This window comes from Puntigrus tetrazona, unplaced genomic scaffold (genome assembly GCF_018831695.1).
Source record: "Puntigrus tetrazona isolate hp1 unplaced genomic scaffold, ASM1883169v1 S000000513, whole genome shotgun sequence".
NCBI lineage: Eukaryota > Metazoa > Chordata > Actinopteri > Cypriniformes > Cyprinidae > Puntigrus > Puntigrus tetrazona.
In genome coordinates, this window is record NW_025048150.1 from 49,108 (window position 1) to 60,000 (window position 10,893).

Sequence of the window (10,893 nt, forward strand, 5' to 3'; positions counted from 1 at the left end):
GTTGAAACTGAAAGGAATGCTAACACCTCTGAGATACGACAGATAGTCCCGCCCCAAAACACTTCTGATTTCAGATTTCATTGAAATTGAGGCCTTTTATTTGTTAAATTATGTAAATATAATACAATATAGAATTAATGTAATATAATATTACTTTTGCATCTTTTTATTGTTAAATGCAAGTTTAAAACATTTAAAATGTAATTTAATTAATTTTAAGCATTCTTTGAATGCAACGCTTCTGACTGTAAATGATTTAAATATGAAATTTTTCTAATGCAGTCCTTCTAACTGTACGTGAGATTAAGGGATTATGAATTTATCTGCAGGTGTAATGTTAGGCTGCTGTAGGTTGAGAACCATAGACGCAGGGGGCTGCTGGGAAGGTTTTTACTGTACTTTTTGCAGAACACACGTGCGACTGCCACCGAGGACAAGTTACTGGAGCAAAACACAGCAGAGGAAATTAAACCAGCAAATGAATTCAGAGTAAACCCCGCAGCTTCCCCACGAGGATGCGACAGACGGCTGAAGGACAGAAAGAGACGCGACCTTCACCAGCGCCAGCGTTCACTGAAGCTAACCCACTTCCAGCAGTCCCGCGCTCTGATTGGCTGCTCTGAGGGAATCATGGGACGCGTGTGAGCAGGTAAAGACAGAACCATCTTGTCTGTGTGGCTTGAAATGAACGTGTCATATTGATCAAAAGCGGAAGGGTTTGTGGTTCTGACCTTCTCAGCCTCTTTGGTGTCGTCGAACAGTCTCTTCTGCCGCCGGGCCGGAGTCGCTCTGGCCGTCTCCCAGGCCTCCACCCACATGTTCCCCGGGATCTTCATCCGGACACTCAGCTCGCCCCGAATAACCGTCTGCCCCGCTTCATCCACCACCTCTTCCTCCACGTAATCCCTCGGAGAGTACCAGCGAACAAAATCCTCCAGACAACAGCCCGGATTCGCTGCCTGTGGAAACACACACACACACACACACACACACAAAATGTGTTTTTGAGAACTGTAGGTGTAATGTTTTTATACTATACAGACTGTATGTGTTATGGTTCTACACCTAAACCCCTTACAGGAAACTACTCACATTTTTGCTTTCTCAGTGTTTTAATACCTACATCATTATTTACACTTACATCCTCATGTGTCACAAAAACACGTACACACTCAAACTCATGCGCTCACACACACACACACACACACACTCACAGTCATGCTCACACACACACATATGTATTTAATGTTGGGGTTGTGTATTTATCTGTATGGTTGTTGTGTATTTAATGGTATGTTCCTGTAATTCATCACACACTTCTCTTGTAAATGAGCAACAGACTTCCTCAGGATGACCTTTCCATCTTTTACTGAAGTCCTGAGCACTTATACTCATACTCTGATTATTACCGAGAGACACGCTGAACAGATGTAATGATGAGAGACACACAGAAACACATTCACGTCAGATCTCCACTGAGTGCTGCTTCCAGAAACCAAACACTCCACAGCAACACTAAAAACACCATGAAGCACGAGTCCTCAAACACTTGAGAGAAACCCACAGCCTCTAGGGACGGTGCTCACTTTGGCAGGTTACAACACAACTAGAACGATAAACACATCACAGAGAAACCATCTTTGAAATCATTTTCACAATGTTTTTTCCACTGACAGCCAATCAGAACACGTCCTGTTCTCACGAGCTCGAGGATTTAAAGTGGCAGACGCGCTTGAGCTGAGAATAAACAGACGATATGATTCGCTGGTGTGGACTCTATATAGATATCTTTATATAGATATAGATTATATAGATTATCTTTATAGTTATTGTGTTTGGTGTGAAATAGCTTTAATAGTCATCAATTCTTCTCTCTTTAGTCCAAATCAATTAAGATCACGGGTAATTTGAATCAACGCCTGAATTTAGAACAACTGTAATGAAATGTTTTCATTCAATTTTCATTTTTGATAGAAATTAAACTCATTTTAAGATAACTTAACATGTATACATTTAACATGTTTTGTTGGTTAACATTAACACAGATAGGTATTTAAGTATTAATGTTGTCCCTTTCAGACGCAAAACATCCAGTGTCTACTCAACAGTGTTTACGTCAGGCTCTCGACACACACCTTCAGACCGCGACTCACTGAAGATGGTGATTCTCGTGAACGAGCAGCGATTTTCAGGCATTTATCTGCGATTTATTAAAACCTGACAGCGAGTGAAAAATCTTTGTGTCCAGTAACATCGTCCTCAAATAACATGCTAATCCTGTCTCAAGATGAAGACGCAGCATAAACTTCATCATAGTTCTTATCATCTGATATTATTTTTAGCTCTTGACATCTTCGTTGATGAACACTGATATACATGGAAGATATCACAGTATTTTCTGCTATTTACTGTGACGACGGCATCAGTGACGATGATTCATAGGCATCCACTGAGAGACAAAAAAAAGTTTCTTTGGAGGGAAGTATTAATCATTAATTAATCAATGAATTAATCAAGCAGTTTAAGTTCAGTGTGTGTGTGTGCAGCTCAGGATCTTGAGAAAATCATCTTAACTCAAAGGCTAAAAAGCATTACTTTCTTGCCACATTGGGAGATATTTTTACTCATTTTTAGCAAAAACTAACAACATTTGGATTTGTTTTTTAAAGAAATAATATCATTTAAAGTCATGTTACCTGTTCAGTAAATGCATCGTGATTCAAGAATTTGAAGATATTTATACGAGAAAACAAGACCAAAACACAAAGTAAGTGTTGTTCTCTAATCCAGGTTAATAATTGAGAATGACATGATGTCACCCTTCCCTAGCAACACTCAGAAGACCTTAGCAACGGCTCCCAGAATCCCGTGAGAGCGCTCGGGCCGAAGCACGCTCTGGAGCTGTTCTCCTGCTCAGGTGGATCTGATCATCTCCAACAACGTCTGAAGATCCCCGTCACTTTCTGAGACGCCCCATTCATCATATCGCCTCTCTCTGCTCTCCGCCCGGAGGGAGATGGTAATTAAAGCCAAAATGCCAAATGATGCTTGGCTAAGCACAATTACAGACAGCGCCGCTGCTAAATTTAGAGGCCATCTTCAGCTAAAGGGGCCATTTACTGCGCTCACAGCGGTCCGCCGCTGCACTGAGACGAGCTGCTGTGGAAATTAGAGCAGTTTGTAGGGCAGTTGAACAGGCTATAGCGAGGGGAAATAGACACAAAATGTCACCTTTCTGCATCTGCCTCGCCCCCCGGTGCTGAAAAACGAGCGTTCTCGCTTCAGAGCGCTCCTTTCCTTCACAAATCCCTCGCTCTTTAATCTCTGGGGTCTGTCCACGGCGGAGCGCCGCGGGATCGTGTGCTGTTCTCCGACAGAGAGCGACTGAAAATAAGGTGCTTATGAAAATGAATGATGCTTCTCCTTTGGCTTCTGCCAAGCGGTGCTTTTAAAAGGTGAAACCTATAAAAGATTCAGTGAACTGAAGACAGGAGCAGGAGGAGCCGTTGTCTGGCAGCTATATAATCTGCTTCTTTCTGCTCCGGCGTGTGAAATCTGCGGAAGGAGCCACTGAATAACAAAACGTCCAAAAAAAGATACCTTTTATCTCCCAATTTTGACTCTTTTTTTTATCAGAATTACTCAGAAACTCACTTTTTTCATAGAAATTCTTTGCTCCTGAAATTGTGAGTTTATTTTTCAGAATTGTGGGATTTTTAAGAGATATAAAGTTAAATTCAGAGAGAAAAAAAAAAACATATTTGAGTTTATATCATGCAATTATGAAGTTTTTCTTGCAACTCAGAGTTTATATATCTCTTTCAGAACTGACTTTCATCTCAAAACTCTTGTTTTTTTGTTTCTATCTCACAAGCATGGCTTTTCTCTTGTACTGTACTGTATATCTTGTATTGTGAGATATAAACTAGCAATTTCAAGCCCAATTCTTAGGGGAAAAGATTTTTGAGAGTTGAATATTCACAACTATGACTCTTTTCATTTTCTTGAATTTACTCATCCCATTTCTGACTTCTTTTCTCAGAATTGTGATACAGACTGAAGTTAAAGAAAAAACAGCTCCATTTTGAATGAAATAAGTGTGTGTTTTTTTTGCAGCTGCTCATAATTTTCACGTTTGTCTCAGAATGGCGTGAAATAAACTTTTATATCCTAATTTTGAGTTTTATATCCTGCATTTGTGATTTATTTTCTCAGAACCGTGAGATATAAAATAGCAATATCAAGTTATAAAGTTCAATTCTAAAGAAAAAAAGAAGACATTTTCTTACAGCTGTGAGTTTATATCACACACAACCACGTCAAAACTAAAAGCGAACTAAGAAAAAGTGGCTTCCATAGAAACCTATTTAGTCTGATACCGAGACGGGAATAAAACACAGAAAACACTTTCTCTCATCACATTCTTCATATAAGTACAGCAGCACTGAAGGCTGTAATAAAAGTAGATGATCAGATCGGTGTTATCACAGCAGACGGTCAGGGCTCACCTTGAAGGACTCCATGTCCGAGAGCAAGCAGGCGCTCTGCATACGAGCACGGAGATGAGCTCCTTCAGCAGACGTGCCCAGTTTGGCCAGAACCTCAGACTGCTCCTCCAGAAGGTCCTCGGTCATCGGCGCAGGCTCCTGAGGAACAGAGACGTTCAGTTTATCAAACGCACGGACTTACAGAGAAGAGGGAGAAGGTTAGTGATGAATTAAAATACAGGTCTAACGGTACACTGGATGTGTGTCTCTTATAATGACAGGATTCCTGATTTAGATTAAAAAGAAAGTTTTATTTTTCAGTTGATTATTTAATTTCTTTGGCAGCTGATAACTCAACACTTTAGACTTACTCTAGATTTGTGAGCACAGTTTATTCATTTAGTTTAATTATTTTCAATAATTCTGAGGACTTTCTTTGATAGTTTTTGATGTATAAATCCCAATTTCATAAAACTAACCCTAATGACTTATTCTGTATTAACAGATATAATCTATAATATCACAATCTTAATTACAGAAAATACATATTTGATATATATATATATATATAAAACCATCTTTAAATAAAACAATAATATGCAGTTTCATAATCATGTTAAAAATGGTGCTTAAAAATAATTGTGATCATAATCGAGCAGAGCTCACTGTGAAGGAACAACAGCTTTACGTCTCCTATGAAAACAGAAATAACTAAAAGTAGTAAAGTGATGTCATAAACTATTAAGACCAGAAGTGAGGATTTAACTGAATATTGAGCAGCTCCACGATCACACAGATGATAACACAAGTAAGAGCGTCTGCTTTAATCCAATAAAGACTGTGGAAGAGTTGGAGATGTTTGTTGTTGTGGTATAACGGAGCGCTTCATCTCTAACAAGCTTCTCTCTTGTTTTCTCTCTTGTTTTTCTGGTTGTGCTCCAGCGCAGAGATTCCCCCTGAGAGAGCTTCTCAGCGTCAGAACAGAACAGAGCGCTTCCCATCACAATCATATCTAGTTTATGGACCTGAGCGCTGAAACCTTTGGTTTTACTCACATCTTCGATGCAGGCGTCTCTGAACAAGCAGTGTTTATTTCTGAATGAATCTGGATTTTGAACGAATCGTGTGAAGCTTTCATTAAGAGAATAAAATTAAAACATTTAGCGCCACCTGCTGGCAGATTTACTTTATCATCGTTTTATTAAAATAACAATAAAAATAACAGCACTAGATCTCTTTTAGTTACTAATGTCTATAATGTTATAAACACAAATGACTGAAAAGTTTCTCAAAGGACCTTTATGTTCCACCGCTCATGTTTGGACATCTTAGCCTAAATGTTTACGTGAAATAAATGTTGAGTTGAGTTGAATACAGCATTTAACTCTAAAGCTACAATTTGTCTAATTAATACTTTCTCCTTTTATACAAAAATAACTTACCCTATTTTCACAGTCAAATTTATTTAGTCAACTATTCTAATTAATCAAATCATTTAATATATAATATATTAATAATATAAATATATAATAATATAAAACATTTTAATTGTTAAAACAGCCATGATTATATAATTAATTATAAGTATAGACACACACACAAACATGGGAGTGAACAGAGCTCTTTTGGTGCAATATTCTTGCTGCTATTATCTGATTGGTGGAGTTTTCTGTAGCATCATGGGAAATGTAGTTTTTCAGCACAATTTCCGCAGCGATCGGTTCAGCCTGGTTCTGACCTGCGTGACGGGGATGTAGAGCGGCTCCGGGGAGTTCAGAAGGGTCAGTTTTCCGTGAGTCTGCAGACGTCCTTCGGCTTTGCTCTTACTGACCGTCTTCTTCTCGCTGTCCGTCTCTGTCTCCTTCATCTCGTCCGTGTCGCTCAGACACTCGAAGAACTCCTCCTCGCTGTCGCTCCACGAGTCCCAGGACTTCCCCGGAGAAACCTCGGCGGGCCCCGTGCTCGCGGGCCCCGGGCGGCTCCGGGCTCCGTCTGACGACCCGCTCTTCTTCCCATCATCCCTCGCTTTCTTGCGCTCGATGCAGCAGTTCAGCATCTGATGAAGCACAGAAACAGACCCCTCTGCTCATCTGCATTTATTTCATCAAAAATACATTAAAAATTGTGAAATATTATTAAAATTAAAATATCAGTTTTCATTGTGAATATGAGTTAAAGTGTAATTTATTTCTGTGAAGCGCAGCTGAATTTTCAGCATCATTACTTCAGTGTCACATGATCTTCAGAAATCATAATAATATACTGATTTACTGCTCAACAAACATTTCTGATTATCATCAAAGCTGAAAACAATGTTTCTGTGGAAACTGATGTTATTTTTCAGGATTCACAGATGAATAGAAAGTTTAAAAGAATAGCATTTATTTGAAACAGAAATCTGCTCTAATATGAGAAAAATATCTTTGCTGTCACTTTTGTTCAATTTAATGCATGCTTGATGAGTAAAAGTGTTAATTAGTTTAAAAGTAAGTACTGACCCTAGACTTAAAATCATCTACTTCCTCTCGTTGTTTTTCTGCTGACTTTTTTTCTTCTAACACCACTTTTACTAGATATAATGTGCCTGCTTTCAATTTGTAGAAAAACTAATCTAATCTAATTTCTGTGGAAAAATAAATAGAAAATGTATATTTTTCATCCAAGAAATCTGCTTAAAACACATTTGTTTTAATACAGAACACTGGAACTGAAGTTAAAATGATGACCAGCTATTAATTTCTGATTTCTCACACCTCTCACGTGTTTGAGGACAGGCACCCAGGAGGAAAACAACACTTCACTAATGTAAGGAAAGCGCTCTATTTTCAGGCACTAATTTTGTGCTTCATACACTAAAAATCATTCTTTAGTACTTCCTCAGATAATCTTAACAATGTGCTATTTTCAATACGAACTAAAACATGATTTTAACATAGCACCTGTAGTACACTGGCATCCATCTTTCATGCCCTAGTGTGTTCAAGTGCACTACAAGCGTAATAACTTTTAGACTGTTAAGTGTGTGGAGCTTCACCTGTAGCTTCTGATGAAGGAGGCAGCACCTGAGATCCGGAGCTCCGCTCGCCAGCCTAGAAGAGCAAAACACAAACACACAGTGAGAGCAGCGTTAGAGCGCTACAGACTACAGTCCCACACTGATCTAGAACCAGCTCTACAAACACACTGGAGGATGTAGAGAGTGCCATTAAACTAGAAATACATCACAGACACTGAAGAACACATGCAGCATTTAGCTGATATCCGTGATGATTACGGAGCTCTGAATCAGAGCGGACTGGGAGAATACACTTTCATTATGAATCGGTTCTTTTGAACTGGTCCACAGCACGACTATCAATAACCACAGAGAAATTATCTCATTGGAACTGGAATCGTTTTCAGAAGATTTCACAGATAAACTAGGGCCGTCTTGAAAATATTATTTTCTGGATTCTCAGGCTGAATGAACCACTATCTATTCTCACATCCCAAGAATCAGTTCAGCTCAGTTCAACTTAATCAACATGATGTGTAGCTTCTGCCATCAAATACTAAACTGTAATAATCATTGTGTTTTCTTACTCAGCCTTGAAATTCCATTGGTTTTATGACTAAATTCTTTTATTAAATGTGTTTCTGTGGCTCTTTGTTGTGCGCTGATCAGATCACTTACAGCAAATAAACATGAATGAACATCAGAACTGAATCCAAAAGATAAATCAGTGATTCATGTGCTCAAATACACTAATATTTACTTCAGGAAAGACTCATTATCATGAACTCAACGGGCTCATATTTTGAGAGTTTTGCAGAAACTTTTAAAGGAACACTCCACTTTTTTTAAAACTTGGCTGGAATTTTTTTCCCCAGAGTTAATCGTTTTTGAATCCATTCAGAAGATCTCTGGGTCTGGCGATAGCATTTTTAGCATAGATCATTGAATCCAATCAGACCAGTGGCATGAGGTTCAAAAGGAGCAAAGTAAGAAGGTTTAGTGTCAGAGCAGCAGAAGCTGAGCGTGTGAGGAGTGGATGTGGAGCGCTCTCTGACCCGTAGATCAGGCAGTTGTTCTCCCAGCGTAACGCATCTCCAGAACAAACTCCTGCCACAGATGAGCCACGGCTCGCACCCTCCGTGATGGAAGTTGACCATCGAGACACACAGCGCCAGGCGAGAGGTCAGACTGTCGCTCGGAGAAGACTTCAGCTGGTTGTAGAGCAGCTGCTGACAGAAGAAGACGGTCAGACACCCATCTGAATCATCTGAGACGCGTCAGACGGACACTCACGTAATCCTCCGAGTCTCGGGCCGGTTCCTGCGTGGATCTGACCTCGCTCCAGTCGGCTTTGTCCAGAGCGGCGTCCGGGAACAGATACTGACGGTCAAACACAGCAGAACACGCTTTTAAAGGAAAAGGAGAGAAACATCTAACCACAAACCATTCCTCCTCCAACATGAACTATCTGATCTGCATCTCACACGTTTACTATTGTCCTTCTACATTATTACACACTATTATCCTGTTTAATACTGTACAGCTTTTTTTATTGGATCCAGCCATGAAAGTGAGCAGGCTGTTAGGAAAAAAGTACTATGGGAGTCAATAGTGACCCAAAACATCCTGCTTACAGACTTAACAAAATATCTTCCTTTGTGTTCGTCAGAACAAAGAGTTTCACACAGGTTTGGAAATATTCTACACAGCAAGGAAACGATGACATTTCAAGTTAAAAATCCTCCAGAAAGCCTGTGAGAGCCCCCAAAGTAACCTTCATTACATATTTAAAAAGACACCTATATAAAATAATGTGTTACTTAAATATTGACTTGAGAAGTGTGTTCTGGAGCAGATCGTCATGTACTTGGGGTTAGTATCTCGGCCACATAACGTCAGCTTTCAGATGAAGTATAAATCTCAGTAAGAAAAGGGTGGTTATGACTGATTTCGTGGCCTTCGTCCTCCTCCTCCTCCTCACAGTGAGTCTGTGTGAATACCCAGCATGCCTCACCAGCAGGATGGAGTTGAGCACGTCGTTGTTGAGCGGAGACTCTTCGGAGCGCCGGTGTCTCCGGATGCGTTTCCTGGCGCTGTGCACCATACTGGAGACGGACAGCTTGTGGATGGGGACGGACGCCGCTCGGTCAGCTTGGACAGCGCCTGACTGATGTCACTGTTCTCTACAGAACCATCATCATCATCATCATCATCAAAACAGAGTCACTATTCAGTTCAGATCAGTGAATGGAGAACACACACAATTAGACAATCATGAGTGTGACTGATAGTATTATACATTGGGTTTTTCTTTAAACTTCTAAACATTATTACAGCATGATAAAGTTCTGATGTTTGGTCTGTGTTCATGTACGCTCCGTTGTATTAGCTCTGATTATTTCAGGAGGAATATTTGACGGATATCACTAGAAAGATTGTATCCTGAAGGGCGACATCGTTATTGAACATAAATGATCGACATTGAACTGATCTGAATCTTCTGTAAAAACTGATTCAGAGCACGCTAGTCCATACAGAAACCATGTACATCTTCTCGTTTTAGATATCTGTGATTAACTAATGTTCAGAATGACCTTTCCTTAGCGTCCTCGGCGGCGTTCCTCCCCAGAATCTCCTCGACGGTCTCCTTCCGGCAGCAGAGCTTGAAGAACTCCATGAGGAACTCACCTGAGGATCCAGACATCAGTCACACAGCTCTCAATCCTTCAATCTCTTAGCGTTAGCGTCGTCTCTTACCCAGCAAACACTGAGGATTGTCTGCTTTCCGCACACGGACGGACCAGTGAGGAGCCTGAAGAGGATCCAGATCACTGAAGAAACAGAATCAAAACATCTAAACATCCTTCAATGGAGACGCATTGAACCGAGAAGCTAAATAACATCAGATATTAAAGCCTGTTTTCTTGTGTTAAATGCATCAAAATGATGATCCACTATCATGTATTTAAAAAAAAAAAAAGCTTTGAATTGAGTTTTTCTGATTTTGATCGGTGTAGAAAAAAAAAAAGATCAATTTGCCATCTGTAATGGAAAACAAGAAAATCATAGTAAACGTGCAAATACGTTCATTTCATACTAAGTATAGTTCAAATTTAATAACATATTTACTGACATTCAGTCATTTTGGAGATGATTTTATCTAAAGTGATTTATCTGAAAGAGGTGAACAGACTCAGGAACTGTTCAAATACACAAATTATAAACCTAACTTTATTTGGAGTATTACTTCTGCAAAAAGCACATTTCTTATTAATAAGCCTAAAATGTGTTTTAATGTCACTTTGATGAGTATTCGTGATCTTTTGATAAAATTGGTCTTTAACTGCAAGGTAAGTGCACCTTAAATATACTTTGACACAATCAAATATACTATATTTATATTATATTATA

General features: G+C 39.4%; 1 pseudogene; it reads right to left on the minus strand.

Annotated features, from left to right (window-relative positions):
- LOC122334347 overlaps positions 1-10,893 on the minus strand; it is a 40,989-nt pseudogene that overhangs the window by 18,129 nt on the left and 11,967 nt on the right.